Source organism: Pelodiscus sinensis, chromosome 6, assembly GCF_052426305.1.
Source record: "Pelodiscus sinensis isolate ZL-2025 chromosome 6, ASM5242630v1, whole genome shotgun sequence".
In the NCBI taxonomy this organism is placed as follows: domain Eukaryota; kingdom Metazoa; phylum Chordata; order Testudines; family Trionychidae; genus Pelodiscus; species Pelodiscus sinensis.
Window position 1 is genome coordinate 90,990,677 of NC_143057.1, and position 16,532 is coordinate 91,007,208.

General features: G+C 47.1%; 1 protein-coding gene across 6 annotated transcripts in view; it reads right to left on the reverse strand.

The window, feature by feature from the left end:
- ERBIN (erbb2 interacting protein) overlaps positions 1–16,532 on the reverse strand; it is a 252,164-nt gene that overhangs the window by 214,384 nt on the left and 21,248 nt on the right. The window lies entirely within an intron of this gene.

The window sequence follows — 16,532 nt, forward strand, 5'->3', positions numbered from 1 at the left end:
AAAGCCAACATGAAAATATAGATCTACTATATTCTATAGATCCAGTATTGCTCAGTTCCTTAACTCAAATAATGTTTGTTCAAATATATAGCACAAATGTTGCAAGCTTTTGCCAGCAGATGGCTTCCTACTTCATAAAATAGGATCCCCATTGCTTGGGCTCTTAACCCAATTAAATCTTAATTTCAATCAGTGCTCTGGAGTGGGGCTGGGGAATTGGGTTTCAATGTACATGCTGTCCCAAGAAGAGAGGATTACCCCACACCTCTTTCATCACAGCTTCTTGGGGCCAGGTGAGAAGCATTTCTCTATGAGTGGGGGAGGGGTGCAGGTCCTCCGGCATGGGCAGATCCAGGTTTGTTTTCACCCTGCACTCCCTAGACAGAGAGAGGAACATGCACCCCTTTCCCAGCTGTGCTCGCAGGAGCTACAGCAGCCATCGAGAGCTACTTCTCACCTGGCCTCAAGCTGCCTCTGTGGGCAATCCAAAAGATGCTACCAAGAGCAATCACCAATACTGGGTTTTACTTAAAAGAAAAGAAACACTCGCTTAAATCCGGAAACTCTTCAGGAGAAATCCATTTGATCAAGTTAAACTTCATTGGTTTTATGTTATAATCTACAGCAGAGAGGTCCAGCAATGCCTAACCATTCCTGAAGATGCAGAATACCACACTGTGCATTCAAAACGTAGGTCACTTTGATCCTAGCAGTAGCTGACTGGTCTGGTTCAGCTACCTCAAACACAAGCAAGATGAAGACCCACTGCTGTTCTGCTGGCATTTGTAACTCAGAAGAAATGTTTCTTAGTACAACTTTGTGAAACATGATGCTTAAATTTCATCTTTCAATGTTGGCAACACTGAAATGAGCTACTTCCTTCTTGGAATCACTCTCAATATTTTTCTGTCAGAACAGCATCAGCCGCGAAAGTTCTGCATCATAGTAGATTAAACAAGTACTATTACTGTCTTTTGAAAAACATGAATATAATAAACTTTTTATGGTCCTTGTGGCCACCGCTACATCCATGCACATCTCCCTCCAGGTGCTGGGGCGCATGCACTGAGCAGCCAGCCTTGAGACATGTTGGATGGGATGCCATGCGTACCCTATCCCCACCAAACCCAATCCCCCTCCCTTTCTTTCCCCTCCACTCCCTTCCCCTCCCCCAGACTAGAGCTAGGCACCACCCCCCACACACACACTTCCCCTGCTGTAACCTAATTCTCAGGTCCCGGAGCCGCCGCCACTGCTACAGCCACACATATCCCTTCAGGCGCTGGGGCGCGTGCGATAAGCAGCCGGCACACCGTGCGCATCCCTCCCCACAACCCAATTCCCCTCCCCTCCTCTAGAGCCATATACCTACCCTCCCCCAATAACCTTATGCCCAGGTCCCGGAGCTGCCGTTGGTGCCCCCACACCTAGAGCTGCTACCATTGCCTGCACTCAACAGCCAGCTGCTAGCATGTGCAAGCTGGGACACTGTGTGACACCCGGCCTGCACGTGCAGGATATGATGCAATGCGCTGGGGTCCATGAGCACGCATGCAGCTCACAACGGCCTGGCCATGAGAGCAGCTGACCTGAGCTGTTCTGGGTTCCGTCCCGGTTCCGTCAGGAGCCTCATTTTTTTTCTTCGCGAGCCACATGCGGCTCACGAGCCTCAGTTTGGCCACCCCTGGTGTAGAAGTCTAGCCTATTTTAGCTGTGTGATGGGCCGCCAACTGCCTGCATGCCGTCTGGCTGGAAGGGGGGTGCAGAGAGCCGCGCAGGGAGCAGCGAGCCTGAGGGGTGCAGCACTGCCACTGAGCTGGGGCACGGTGGAAACCCTTCTCCCCGCCAGGGCAGTGCCGATGCCGTGAGCCCGCCCCCGGCTTACTGCCGGACCGAACCGAGGCGGCGGGCGGCTGCCCGGAAGTGATGGGGGAAGACCCCACGTCATGGAGTAGGCGGGGCCACAACCAGCGTCACGGCCAGCGGGCCACTTCAAAAAGCCCTGCCAGCATCAGAGAAGGGGAACGGCTGGGCGTTCCTGGAGGAAGAGCAGTGACCCCCAGGTGAGAAGCGTTGCTGGCAAGAGAGACCCTGGGAGAGGCACTGGAGAACAGAGTGAGGACCCAGCACCTGGAATGGCGGTAGGCACTGGGAAGCTGGAGGCTACCACCCAGGGATCAGTGCGTGGAAGGAAGCAGCCCGTGGGCTAACGCGTTTCGGGAGCACTCCCTGTCAGCCGTGCAGGCAGGCGTCGACCCTGCACTTAGGGCCCCGGGCTGGGACCCGGTGGAGAAGGAGGGCCCTGGTTCTCCCCTCCCCTCTTCTCTGTGAAGAGCCAACGAGGCAGCATCTAAGGGGCAGTACAAGAGTCCCGGGGTAACAGTGGTTCGGAACCCCATAAGGAACTATCGTGAAGGAGGTGTGGGAGACAGTTGGCGGTTGGGCTTGCAGGGCCCACAGGGCCCTCGTCCCAGACTCTGCCGGGATGCTCATGCCTAAGGGGACCACCACATCAGTGAGACAGTTGTCAGTTGGGCTCGAAGGGCCCTCATCCCGGACTCGGGTGGGGTGCTTGCACCTTGGAGACTGCCACAAGCTGTCACCTTTACTTTTGCTTCATTTTCTTTCTAGTAAACAATTCTTTTCTTCACATTTGAAAGGAATATACCTCACACTATTACACTTCTCCTGGCAACTTCTTACGAGGCTTTCCAATCACAGAAGCAGTAAACTCTTCACCTGCTCCATGAGAAACATGGGAGCCCTCAGTTCAATTGAAGGACAAGGCACATATATTAAGCACACAAGAGCAAGTCTGCTTTCATTCATTAGCTGGCTCCCAGATGACTGATGTGTTTCTGGGGAGAGAGAAGGGAAGCAACAAAAAAAACCTACAGAACAAAACCATAGGGCAAACAGAAAAATTACATTTCTTGAAAGGAACAAATCTCTCTATTTCACCTATAAACCTACTATGTATATACATAAATGATATTAAATAAATACTAAATGCTTATTTCAAATCTCCAGTCAAAATGAGGCAGATATGAAATAGGATCCAATGATCTCATGCACAGAGCTGGAAAGCTTGCTCTCTCAGATTTCATCTTCATTCAATATTGAGCAGCTGGCTAAACAGATTCAAGTTGGAGATGGCTTTCCTCTAAAACAACAGGTATCGGCTGCTGTCAGGAAGCTGTCCAAGAAGCTGGACTAGGGGAACCAAGCTTCTGATTTTCTATATTATACTGATATTGACAAACACTCAAAGAGATGATACACAATATTTTGTTTTCAAAAAATAGAAATCAAAGTAGCACTAAGACAGATGTTAGGGAGGAGTTGACACTTGGATAAGCATTAGCTTACCGGGTAGTTGAGTGGAATACTCAATTACTCGCTCCCCCTCTCACTCTGTATGAGAGGCAGCGGGGGGGGGGGGGGGGGGGGGGGGGGGGGCAAGGAGGGATGGGGAGACTGCTCCAGGAGCAGCTTCTGTCTGCAGGGATCCCAGCAGGGAGCTGGACTCCCCCGAGAACAGGGGCTGCTGCTGCCGCCAAGCAGCCCATTTGCAGTGTCCTGGACTGGCCACACTGCACCAGCAGCAGCACCTGGCCACAGCTGTTATCGGAGGCTGCTGGACTCAGCACGAACCAGGATTGAGCAGGCCCAGATCACACTGGTCTGGGACACTGAGCCTCTGCATTTTGAATGTATTGAGAATCCACCGGGCTCTTACTACATTTAAAATGCAGAGCCACAGCATGGATGGCTCCAGAGCTGGCAGGAGCCTGGACTGCTCCATCCCTGCTGCAGCCGACTCCTGGAGCTACCCCCACTGCAGCTCTGCAGAGCGGTCCTTATCAACTAATTACAAATTGCATCAACTACTACATGATTAGCCCGATAACTGCAATTCAACATCCCTAATCCAATAAAGTCAGGTGAGTCCTTCGTTAAACATCAGCAAGTTTTGGAACAGATTCTTACTCACTGTTTTGCATGCAAAATCCCATTTAATTAATTAACTGGTTAAACATTATGTTTAAAGGGGTTAATGGGTTAAACAGACTACAGCAGGTGGCAGGACTGACCAGACTGGAGCAGCTCCCTTATTGAACAAACTATTATAATGGAACCTTTTAGTTAAACTAAAAAAATATATATATATAGAAACATTTCAAGTATAGAATTCTATTTTATGATGGCCTGAGGTTATCACTTTGATCTCCATGCATAAATTCACACTCACTTATACTCTGGGGAAAGTGTTCAATTCCCTGTAGACATTGAGCAACCTGAGCCAACACGGCAAACAAGAAATGGTCCACCTCTGAATTAACATTTTGTATTCCTTAAACTTCCAGGCTTAATTATTATGTTATGTAGTGCTCTAACGTATGTGCTTACTAATAACCCAAATGAAGTTAGCAGTTAATTATATCAGAAACAACACAAAGAAGAGATAATATTATGAAGAAAAGTATTTACCGCAATAGCAAAAAAATAAGGTTTTGATTAAAAAAGCCAGCAACTGAAACTGATCCTTTGCTTTTCAAAATCCTTGTCTATAGTATGCATTGCAGAGTTTGCTCTGGACCTCAGACATAGCAGCAAGAACACATGTATAAAAAAAACCCAAAAACAAAAAGAACCTTAATAATGTCCGTTCCTCTCCCAGTCACACGGAAGCTACACCCTAAGTTATTATCATCTCCCTTTTCCATTATTACTACTTTTGTTTCTGTCTCCTTAACTTACTGCCAAGTCTCAACATAATGCCCAAGCAACATTTCCTGTGCTACCTTTTCTTTATTATAGCTACAGTTTAGCTGTATATTCACATTTATTAGTCTGGTATTTCATTTCAAAAATAGTATTTCACCCATAAAATGTTTAATAAAACAGTGTTTTTACTAGTGAACTATCACAATTCAAATTCAAGCGAAAGGGGGATGGGGGGAGAAACATGTTTGTTTTAAGTTTAATTCTCTTTCTATAGTGACATTACGTAAGAAGGCTTAGCCCACCACCTGTATGCCAACAAGCTCCAAATAAACCACAGCCTCAAAGAATTATGCAACAGGCTCCAACTAAACATATAGGCTGTGTCTACACTGGCATGAATTTCCGGAACTGCTTAAAACAGAATACTATTCCGTTTTCAGTTTTTCTGGAAAAGGAACGTCTACATTGGCAGGCTGCTTTTCCGGAAAAGCCCTTTTTCCGGAAAAGCGTCTGTGGCCAATGTAGACGCGCTTTTCCGGAAAAGAGCCCCGATCGCCATTTTCGTGATCAGGGCTTTTTTCCGGAAAAGACTACTGGGCTGTCTACACTGGCCCTTTTCCGGAACAGTGTTCCGGAATAAGGACTTATGCCCGAGCGAGAGCAGAATAGTTTTTCCGGAATAGTGGCTGATTTTGTACAGTACAGCGTCGTTGCTTTTCCGGAAATTCAAGGGCCAGTGTAGACAGCTCGCATCTTATTCCGGAAAAGCGGCTGATTTGCTGGAATAAGTGGCCCAGTGTAGACACATCCATAATGTAATGTGTTTATACACATTTGTATTGCACATATTACAGTAAAACTCCAATAGTCCGGCATCCAACTGTTCGGCACTCCCGATACTCCGTCATCAAAATGCCAAGCACTCCTGACCAGCTGATTAAAAAGCCTGCCGCTCAGCACATGTGCTGGCTGTAACCAGATGGAGCATAAGGTTGGGGGAGGGGGGACAGTTGGGGGCGGGGGGAGAGTGAGATCGTGTTACAGTATGGAGAAGAGCGTTTTGCTTCGGTGAAGGGGAAACGGGAGGAGGGAGGGATGGGGATCAGGCTACAGCACGGAGGAAAGGAGAGAGACATGAAGAGGAAAAGGGAGGCGAGTGGGAGGGAGGTTGTGTCCTGGCCAGCTGTTAAGCCGTGCAGCTGTACTGGACCTCCTGATTCTCCTGCAAATCTGATAATCCGGCACCACCTGGGTCCAAAAGGATTATCAGAATCTACTGTATATAGATTACGTACAAGCACACAGTTCTGATTCTTCTCTCTCCTTTGCATTTGTTGGACCGATGTGAACTTGTCTAGGCATCTTTTACTACTCTCAGAGCTTGAAAACAGACAGGAAGCCAGATCTTTACAACAGCCAAAGTTTGTATAACAACAACAAATGTGGCACAACTCAGACGCAAAAAAAATGGGATGTAAGGGGCCGAGAACCAAAGTTTCAGACTAGGGATGTGAATGACTAGTCAATTAACCGATAAGCCTAGTCAACAACTCCCATTTTTTTCCCCCACCCTTACTGCCTCTGTATCAGAAGAAGCAAGGGGGAAGGAGCAGGAGCCGGTGCTGGGCGGTGCAAGGGGAGCAGGCTTAAAAGCTGGTTCCCTCCCGGCACCGGCTCCACAATGCTGCCTCCCCTCCCCACGCTGCTGCCTAGAGGCAGCCCCTCCCCCATGTGTCTCACAGAGGCAGCAGAGTAGGGGATGAGTAGGTGGCGACATCGGTGCTGGGTGGGGAACCGGCTTTTAAGCTGGATCCCCATAGCACCAGATCTTACTCTGCCCGCTTGCTGCCTCTGATACAGAGGCGAATCAGGGGATGCTGCTGTGGAGCAGCCTCTGTCTACTGCAAGCCCTGGGCCCACTGCAGGTAGAGACTGCTTCACAGCAGCAGCCCCTGTCCATGGAGGGGGTCCAAATACCCCATGAACACGGGCTGCTGCCGCCCCCATTTCCTATCTCTCTCTCTCCCCCACAGCAGCCTCTGTCTGAAGAGCTCAGACCCTCAGAACACAGAGGCTGCTGCCACCTCTGTATCAGAGGCAGTAGCACAGGGTGGCAGGCAGCTGGTCTGCAAGGAGAGTAGGTTTTTAAACTGGCTCCCCTTACAAACCAGCTCCCGCCTGCCACACCATGCTACTATCTCTGATACAGAGGTACCAGTGCTGGGTGGCAGGGAGCTCCCTGGGAGTGCGGCCAGATTGCACAGGCTGCTGGACCTATCCTCCAGGAACTATACAACAGTCAAGTAACAACTAAGAATTCATGCCCTTGGTTGACTATTGCCAGTGGGGGCAGAGTCCCCTGTATCTGCCTCCTCCCAGGATTCCCCTGCCCCCAGAGGGAAACCAGCGCGTGCCTGCCCCAGGGCCAATTCACCCGCGATACAGGGAAGCCCCGCGCGCGCCTGCCCCAGGGCCGACCCTCTCCCCCCCCGCCCCGGGCACAGGGAAATCCCGCGTGCGTGTCTCCTCCGGGGCTGACTCACCCCTCCCGTGCGGTGCAGGGAGGCAATGCTCCCTCCCGCAGTACACCCGGCAGAGCAGCTAGTGCTACTTCCGGAATTGTCGGAAGTGTCGCTAAGCTGCGGGACTTCTGTCCATCCCTGAGAAGCCTACACTACCTCCATTTTCACTGGAGGTAGGTAGTGGGGCTTCTCGGGGGTGGGAAGGAAATGGAGGCAGGGCGGACAGGACGCCTCGCGATCGACTGGTCGAGGCCTCGCGATAGACTAGTCGATCGTGATCGACCTGTTGGTGACCATGGCTCCAAACCCACCCACTCCCCTTAGTTGGGGCTGGGGAACCTGCTAAAACCCTAGCTAAGTGGAGACTCTGGACACTTGGAACCATGCCCCAAACACAAGGACTATATTCATATAGTGGGCTGGAGTTTCTAGGCCAGGGAACCAGCAGCAGGGGTCTGCACCCTTTTTCTGTAAGCTAACTCTGGGACCTAATCACTAGGCTGCCTCATCACCAGGAAGACCCGGACACAGTCTCCATCTGGAATAATCACTTTTTTAAAATATGGAACTACTGCAGTGGTTCTTAAAGTGCAGTCCGCGGCTGCCTCCCAAGTGGTCCACTGCTCCAGATAATCCCCCCACTTCCTCTCCCCACAGCAGGGAGCCCATGCTGGCACTCTAGTCTTCTATCTGCCAAACATCCATGAAGAAAGCCCTGACCCCGCCAGACCAGCTCAAAAGGGAGGCCAGCACAAGTGGCTCCACACTGTGTTTCTCTCCTCTCTCCCACCCAGCTCACTGGGGGAAGGCCAGCATAATGACGGGCTTTCCCTGACGCTCTCATTGTCTGGAGTTGCACCACTAGGACAGGAAGCCAGGTAAGCAGCGCCCCCATACTCAGACCTTGCACCCCAATACCCCTTATTTCCCCCTTTCACCAAGACTCCACCCCCCAAGCTTGCTCCTACACCAGAGCTGGGCAAAAGATTTTTTGTTTTTATCCCTGCTTGGTACTCAGAAAAGCTGGTTGCAGGGCCACATGTGTGTTTCTGAACCCCGAGAGCCTGGAGGGAAGGGGGAAGAGGATTCTCATGTTGCCCCCATCATCAGTAGCTTCCTCTGGCCGTTTCCAGCCAATAGCAGCTGCCTGTCTGCAGGACAGGCAGCATGTAAAGTGCACCTCCTTCTTCATTCCCTGGGACACTCAGCATTCAGTTCAGTGCAGTAAACATGTCTCCTGAAATTGCTCTGTGCGTGCTCTGTGCTGGAAGGCAGGGATCCTGACTAAGGAACCTGCTGGGCTGCTGGCTGGGAGCCAGTTAAGGTCTCCCAGACAGAGTCTGTCTGTCTGTCTGGCATCCCAGACCCCCCCTAAGCCATGTAATCCAAACTCCTGCTCCAGCCCCCAGACACCTTCCCAGACACTGCATCTCCTCCTATGCCCCACCTCAGGTCACAACCTCCTCCCAGACCCTGCACCCCAATCCACTGTCCCTGGTGACAGCTCAAACCCTGCACCCCTACCCCAGGTCACACTCCCCTCCCAGAGCCTCCTTAGCCCACTCCATTGCCCCAGAGCACAATCCTCTCCTTCACTCAAACTCCCTCCCAGATCTCACACTCCAATTCCTTACCCTGAGCTCCCTTCTGCACCCAACCTCCATCCCAAACCCCTGTACCTCCTCCATTAATAATGGAAGAGTGTGGGTTTCAAACACTTAACAAATTCTTAGAGTAGGCTCCCTATCAAAAATTATTGCCCATACCTGCCCTGCACCTTCCCTCCTGGACAGACACCTTCCCTCCTGTCCGGACACCCTGGCCTATCCCATGCCTGCTCCTGCACCCTCCTTTGATCCTGCACCCCCACGCCTGGCCAGACATCTACCCCCACCCTGCTCCAGAACCCACTGTTGCTCTTGCACTCTCCCTTGCTCTTTCTCCCTCCCCTCTGGCCAGACACCCTATTCCCAGCCTGCTTCTGCACCCTACATCTCACCCAGTCCTTGCATCCTGCACCAATACCTATTCTACTCACTGGCAGCCCTGTCCCACACAGTGAACCCTTCATTTTTGTTCCCGCCCTAGAGCCTAAGGGGGTCTACAAAATCCATTAACTTGAACCCCAGAAAAGCTAATCTGACCTCAGGGAAACCCTCAACCTGGGTCCTACCTGTCCTTTCCCCTTACCCTGTGAGGCTGGAGTGCCATAGGAGTGAGGTGTCTCAGTTGGGGGCCACATCAGTAAGGGTTGGGGGGGTTTGGAGGGTTTTTTGCTTCTTGCTTGTGTGGTCCACCACTGATTTTTCTGTGGATCAGTGGCCCCAACCCAAAAACAGGTTCCCTATCCCTGCCATGAATAAAGAAAACATTGAAATCTTTTGTGTTGGACATAAATTAATAATTTAAAATGAAGCTTGATAAACTAACACGAGAATGATAAAACACTTCATATGTTTAGTAATTGAAATTAAACCATTCTCCTTAGCTGCAGCACAAGCAAAATGACTCTAGTGTAATTATGTAATTTACGGTGAGGTTCCATTAGCAACTGGTGGTCCACGGAAAAGTTTGCTTTGAGCTACTTGGTCCACGGGCCAAAAAGTTTGAGAATCACTGATCTATTGAGATATGGGACAAAGTGCTCTGCAACCTTTTTGGGAGGCGGGGGAGGCAGAAGTAAAAAGAGAGACAAGGAATAATATAGAGCAGGGAGGACTGATTTAAATCATAAATTTAAAATCAAGTTTCCCAATGATAACTTCTTCACATATTTCTTCAGGTAACTCTGCAAATCTGATCACTAAAACATGTTAAATACTGCTCAGAACAGCGTTTTACATCATATAAGAAAGCATACTTTGTGTAATTGTTTTAGATACCTTGATTTTTATTAATTTAGGAAATAGTACATAATAATCATTACCTGCATCAGCTGCAGAGGTAGAAGCAGTACATTAGGAATGGTAAGAAATAAATCTCTCACACACACAAATAGCACTTTTATTTTATTAAACTAAATCTTAAAAGTTAAATGTTCCACATTTGCAACAGAAGCAGTCTCCAGTGGTGCTGGCTGATGGCTGTCCTTAAATTCTTTCTTTCTTTGTTTTTTTTCCATTTTCAAATTTGATTAACTCTAACAAACAAGACTTCAGGTCACTAAAGGTACTTTGCCCTTTCAACTTTTACAAATAGCTCTCATCTTCTCCATTCCCACTGTCATGTTCATCTAGATCTTATGCCAAGTTACAATAAAGCTAAGAATAACTGTGCTTAGAGTGCCTTTACTGTTGGAGTAAGCCCCATTGAAAACAAGTATAGGATGGGGTCCTTTGGGAAAGCTGAGTTATGCTCAAGTAAAATAGGGAATAGACTTATGGCATCACCGTTACAGTGTGGGACCATGATGTTCCAAAGTAACAGGCACATATTATGTAATATAAAATAAGAAATGATACTCAGTAACAACTGGCAACTCTGGATTTCTCTTGCTGAAGCTTTCTGTTCTGTATACTTGAGTAACAGATTCTAAAACTAGTTAACTAATTAAACAAGCCATAAACATTAGCGAAGGTAAACTTTTTTTCTAGCAACATCCAACATAGCAAATAGCTTGGGAATTTACTTGTTAAAACACTCTTATACTAAAAATCCCAGGGAGAGTCTTGAACACCGATACAATGCAAAGTTGATGCACATGGTTCTTCGGACATATCCACTAGGGATGTTAAAATCAGGTTAATCAACTAGTTGATGGAATTTCCATTGGCTATTCGATTAGTCGATAAGGGCACTTCCGCTTTGAAATGTAGCAAGAGGCCACTGGGTTGTTGCTATATTTCAGAGGCTGAAGTGCTGCATGATGTTCCATCTTTGAAATGAGCAAGAGCCCCAGCAGGACTCAAGTCCCACACTGGCCTCAGGCTCTGTGCAGTGCTTCCACTTTGAAATGTACAAAAGCCTCAGAAGGGACTCTTGTACATTTCAAAGGTGAAATGCTGCCGCTGCGCCTCTGCCCCCTCCCTTGGAGCTCGGGGGAGCCGGCTTTTAAGTATAGGGGAATATAGGAAACTATGTATGTGTGTGCTGAATAATGTCATCCCTTTTCCTTTCCAGTCCACTCTAATGTTCCTTTCTATGTTGCTTTCATTTAGCCTCCTTTAAAATGAAATGAAAGCTGAATGCTGTGATTTCATCATTTTATATTAGGGATGTGAATGGTTAAGGGTGAGGCTTACCAATTAACCGACCTGGTTTCACCCGCACAGTGCTGACCCAGGCACACCATAGTGGTACTCTAATCCATCTGGAGTAGACCCAGTCCGGCCACACTGCAGGCAGAGGTGAATCAGCCCAGCCAGAGCAGCCCCTACCAGATTGGAGTGGTGCCCCTGCCTCCCCATTTAATCAGTTAAACATCATGTTTATCCAGTTAACTACTTGCACAGGATTTTACATCCCTATTTTGTATTGTGACAGACCCAGACCAGCTGGCTGTAGTAGGTTGGAGGAAGATACATAAATAGGCAACTGGATGAATAGTTTTCTGTTCCCTGAGTGACCAGGGCAGGGTCTGCTATAGAGCAATTAGGTCAGACAGACAACTGGAGCCAATTAGGAGCAGGCCAGAAGCAAAAGAGACAGGCTAATCAGGTCACCTGCAGCCCATTAAAGACCTTCTGGGGCTAGATTAAAAGGCTTCCCTTCAGAGATGGCTGGAGGAGCCAAGGACTGGAATTGAGGAAGTGTATCGTGGAGGAGCAAGGAGGACTTGCTCAGGTATGAGGAAGAAGGTACTGGGAAGGGCTGTTTGGCAAAGTGGAAAGGCTGCAACAAGGAAAGGCTGCAACACTGGAAGTGGAGGAAACACTGCCTGTGGTCACTGTCTTTAGGTCCTTGTTCCAGAAGCCAGAGTAGTGGATGGGCCTAGGTTCCCTCCAACCCTCGCCACACCACTGCAGAGAGTCTATCCCTGAGAAGGGAGACTTGGACTATGGAGGGGTTTCACCCCAATCCACTGACTGGCCTATGATGAAAGTGGTTCAATAGACTGTGACCCTTGCCTCTAGTAAAGGGCAAGAGGCTACAATGAGGGCCACAGCAAGCCTCTGAGGCTAGCCCTAATCACCTGTAAGCGCAGCACTCTCTCCCCTCCTCCCCAAGGTGAGGGGAGGCCAGAGCTCTGCCACTGTATATTTCCTTTAATATTGCCAAGGAAATAGCCTCATGTCAAGTCACAGGGCACTTCTTTGGCCATCTAGTGAGCAGCCCAGCTTTGTCCATTTTCATGGTTACCCTACTCAAAACCACACACCATCTTATTTATTTTCAATTCCATGTACTTTTAATCCTCCATTCCCAAACAGGGCTGGACACAACACCAGTATAAAAAGGGAGGTGACTTCCAGAGTTTCTCTCCCCCCTCAAGCTTAACTTTGAACACCCCTTACTTCTTGTTCCTCCCAGATATGTATATTCCCCATTTCTAAACCAAATACCCTACCTCCTTAACCCAACAATTGTCGACCTGTAACATCCTAATTGATTCCCACCAAGCCTGCAGCTTTCTTTGTGCTGCAGCAACCTCAGTGATCAAGGTACTACAACTAGCAATCTGTGACATGTCAGCAGAGATATTTTAGTATCTGTGACAGCATACATGGTAAGAACACAATCCTAGAGTGCAATTTATTGCTATATTAGGCTACATTCAATTACACAATTTAATATAATTAACATGTCATGAACTGGAAAAACTTTAAAAAAACAAATAGCGTAGCAACACCTTAAAGACTAACAAAACATGTAGATGGTATCATGAGCTTTCATGGGCTCAACCCACTTCTTCAGTTTCATTCATCTGAAGACGTGGGTTGTGCCCACGAAAGTTAATGATACCATCTAACATGTTTTATTAGTCTCTACGGTGTTGCAAGACTATTTGTTGTCTTAAGTTTTTCCAGTTACAGACTAACTCAGCTATTCCTCTGAAGATTATGTCATGAACTGATCTATGTTTGCCTTTTTAGACTAGTGATTGACTATAAAACAAATTTCTAAGATTTTGAGAACAAGATATTTGCGTGGTTAACCGTGCTCCATGGCCCAGACTAAATAAAAGGTATATAAAGCTCTGAGATGAAGACCGTGATCAACAACTACTTTCCTGAATAATGGAACTCTCAACAATAACAGTAATACTCATCTATGTGGGAAAGAACTTTTGCCAAGGCAGTCAAAGAGACTGTGGAAGGACCATTGCTAAGTGCACCACTTTCTACTCCAAGGTGCAATTCTTTGATCTTGCACACTAACAAACAAATAGCAACCTATACTCTACTATATATTTTAGAGAGTTTGTGTCTCTCTCTGTGTCTCCATCCACATGAGACTATTTATTCAAGAACTTTTCCTAAACAGTAATAAGCTAGGACCACCATATTTGGCATGCAGCTTCCTCTTATCATAACTTAAAGCAAGGCCAGTGTTGGGTTGTGCCAGGACAAGTGCATGGAATGTGATTGTTTTGCATCAAACAAAAAGGGAGGGTGCAATAGTAGGGAAAATTATGCTCACAAATGACCATAGAAGGACAGCAGTGGATGTCAGCAAAGCCCCCGCCAACCAATGTTCTATCCTTGTGGAGCAGCTGCCCACCATGCTACGCAGCCCCAGCTGCTCTGAGCTGCCATGGGGAGCAGCTGCCCACCGTGCTGCAAGGCCCATCACCACCACCTGAAGCCGATCCCAAGGAGAAACGGATGGGCCAGCCCAGGGAGAAGCCCATGGGCTGACCAGCTCCGAGGAGTAGCCAGTGGGTCAGCTGTGCTCCCCCTCGCACACGTCTTCTAGTATTTAAATAAAAATAAAACCCTACCAAACAAGACAGTCCTCTTCACAAACTTCTCCCCCCACGCACAGGATGAGACACCAATCACCACTGTTTAATGCACTACTAGAAGATTCCGGGACATTATGGTCATAAGCGTGGAATAATATACACGCACAAGAGCTTATGTTGCTGAGTACCTATTGACATGTTCTGACTGACAACCACGTCAGATACCCAGAAAATGGAAAGATATTCAACAGGGTTAAAAAGTTATGATTACGATAGTGATGTGCCAGCAGTTTAGATGTTAATTAAATGTAGTACTCAGTCTATGTTCAGAACTTTAGAGAGCTATTTACAGGATGTGGTCTTCTTAACTGGAAGACACCCAGGCTAAGAAAAAGCTTTTCGTGTTTTTGCAATATACAGTAGACTATATGGCCAGAAAATATTTTTTGACTTTTTAGGAAGGGTTGAAGTAGTAGGGAGATATTTTAAAATCATCATAAGAAGGACAAAATTTCTATTACTCATACTAAAAACAAGCAAATAGTCCAAAGACATTTAACTTTAACAACAAGAAAGAGTAAAAACATGTTAAACTCCCAAAAACAGATTATCAGAACTTTTTCAGATGGGCTTTTCTTTCTTTCTTTAAAATTTCTATTAATAGAAGATAAGCACAGCAAAGATCACACTGTATGACAAATCTCAATTAGGCCACTTTTTCTTTTAACTCAGTTCCCTTTTTCTTTTTAAGCATCTCTGTGTTGTTTTGTACAACAGAGAACTGATTACCTAACAGACTATGCAAAGAAGAAAAATTAACTTCTGACAAGCACACAATACCACTTAACTAGAAGATAAAGATTTTTGTCTTTAAACACTAATCTTTAGTGCTACTGTAACAGTAGATGAGAAATAGCGATACAACAATTCCACGGGGGGGGGGGGGGAGAGAGGAAGAGGTTAGGGGAAGATTCTGTTCAGGAGTGAATCCCTCATACTTATGGCAGGTTGCAGCCTACTTCCATTTTCTGTTATGAAGCCTTAGTAATAAACTAATCAGCAAGTCTTTTTCCTTGAGGTGTGGCAGAACTAATGCCAGGCCCAAGTGGAAAGAGCTTCTCTGCCACGTAGGTAGGCTTCCCTTCTGGATAGGAATATTTCAACTAAGAATGTTAAGTAATGGTTAATTTACTAGTCGAGTAGTCGATGGAATGTGAACTCTACGTGCAGCCCGGGACCGGCAAGAAGACTCACTGACTCCAGGCTGCATGTGGCGTGCTCATTTTGAAACGTACAAGAGTCCTCAACAGGGGCTCTGCATGGCATTTCAAAGCAGCAGCGCAGCATGGAGCCCAGGGTCAGCGGGAAACTCAGAGTACCCCGTTGACCCTGGGCTCCATGCTGCGCTGCCGCTTTGAAATGCCATGCAGAGCCGGGGACTCCCCAGCTGACTGTGGGTTCCGCATGGCATATCTGATAGAGGCAGCAAGGGGGGAGGGAAGGAATTGGATAGTCAACTAGTCCTTAACATCCCTAATTCCAACCCCTTAAGCGTTCTACCTCTTCTAAGCCTATCACGTAGTTTCAACTTCAGATGTCAACTAGAGGCTATCACGTGCTGCCTACAGCTTTTATCTAAAGATTGCTTTATACATGCCCGATATTTTGGAAGTAGGAAAAGGTGAATTGTTTTTTCATGTCCTACATGTCTACTAGTGCAGACTCTATGTGTCAATGTCCCCGAAAGATGAAGAAAAGGGAACACAAATACCTTGGCTGAAGACACAGCAGAGATTGGGATGTAAAAGGATGAACGATACCTAGTCAAATTAAAGATATAGACTGTCAGTAGCCAAAACATTTTAAAGAAAGCGTTAAACCCTGATTAGCGTCAATTACATTAGGTACATAGACTGGAGCTAAGTCACGAAAGACTATAAAGACAAGATGCCTACGCCTGATGCAGAAGTGATGAGAGTGTCCCTGAAGAGACTTATAGAGATTGGACATGGCCAGACCAAAAATCTGCTACAGGATCTTAGCAAAAATATTTTCAATAGTCTTTAAAGGGGAATGCTACAGCAGGTAGATCCACACACAGTTGAACTAGCACAGACAGAAAATAGTGAGAGGTTGGATGAGAGCATTAGCTTTACAGAGAGAAGAGGCCAGATCTTGAGGTTTCGTATATGAATATCTACGTTTTCCCGTTAGTAGTAAAGAGAGCTGGAGGAATCTGAGATAAATTTTGGCCCACATAACTACATCAAGAAGATACTAGTATGCTACAGAAGACAACCACGTTTGAAAAACTTTTTTTCGCATCAACTAATGTTCTGAAGTCTTTTCATTCATGGCTGCAATAATTGAATGGAGAGACTACCCCTAACTTTTGATATTTCAAACTAGTTCGGCCACTTCAAGTTCAAAATAGGCCA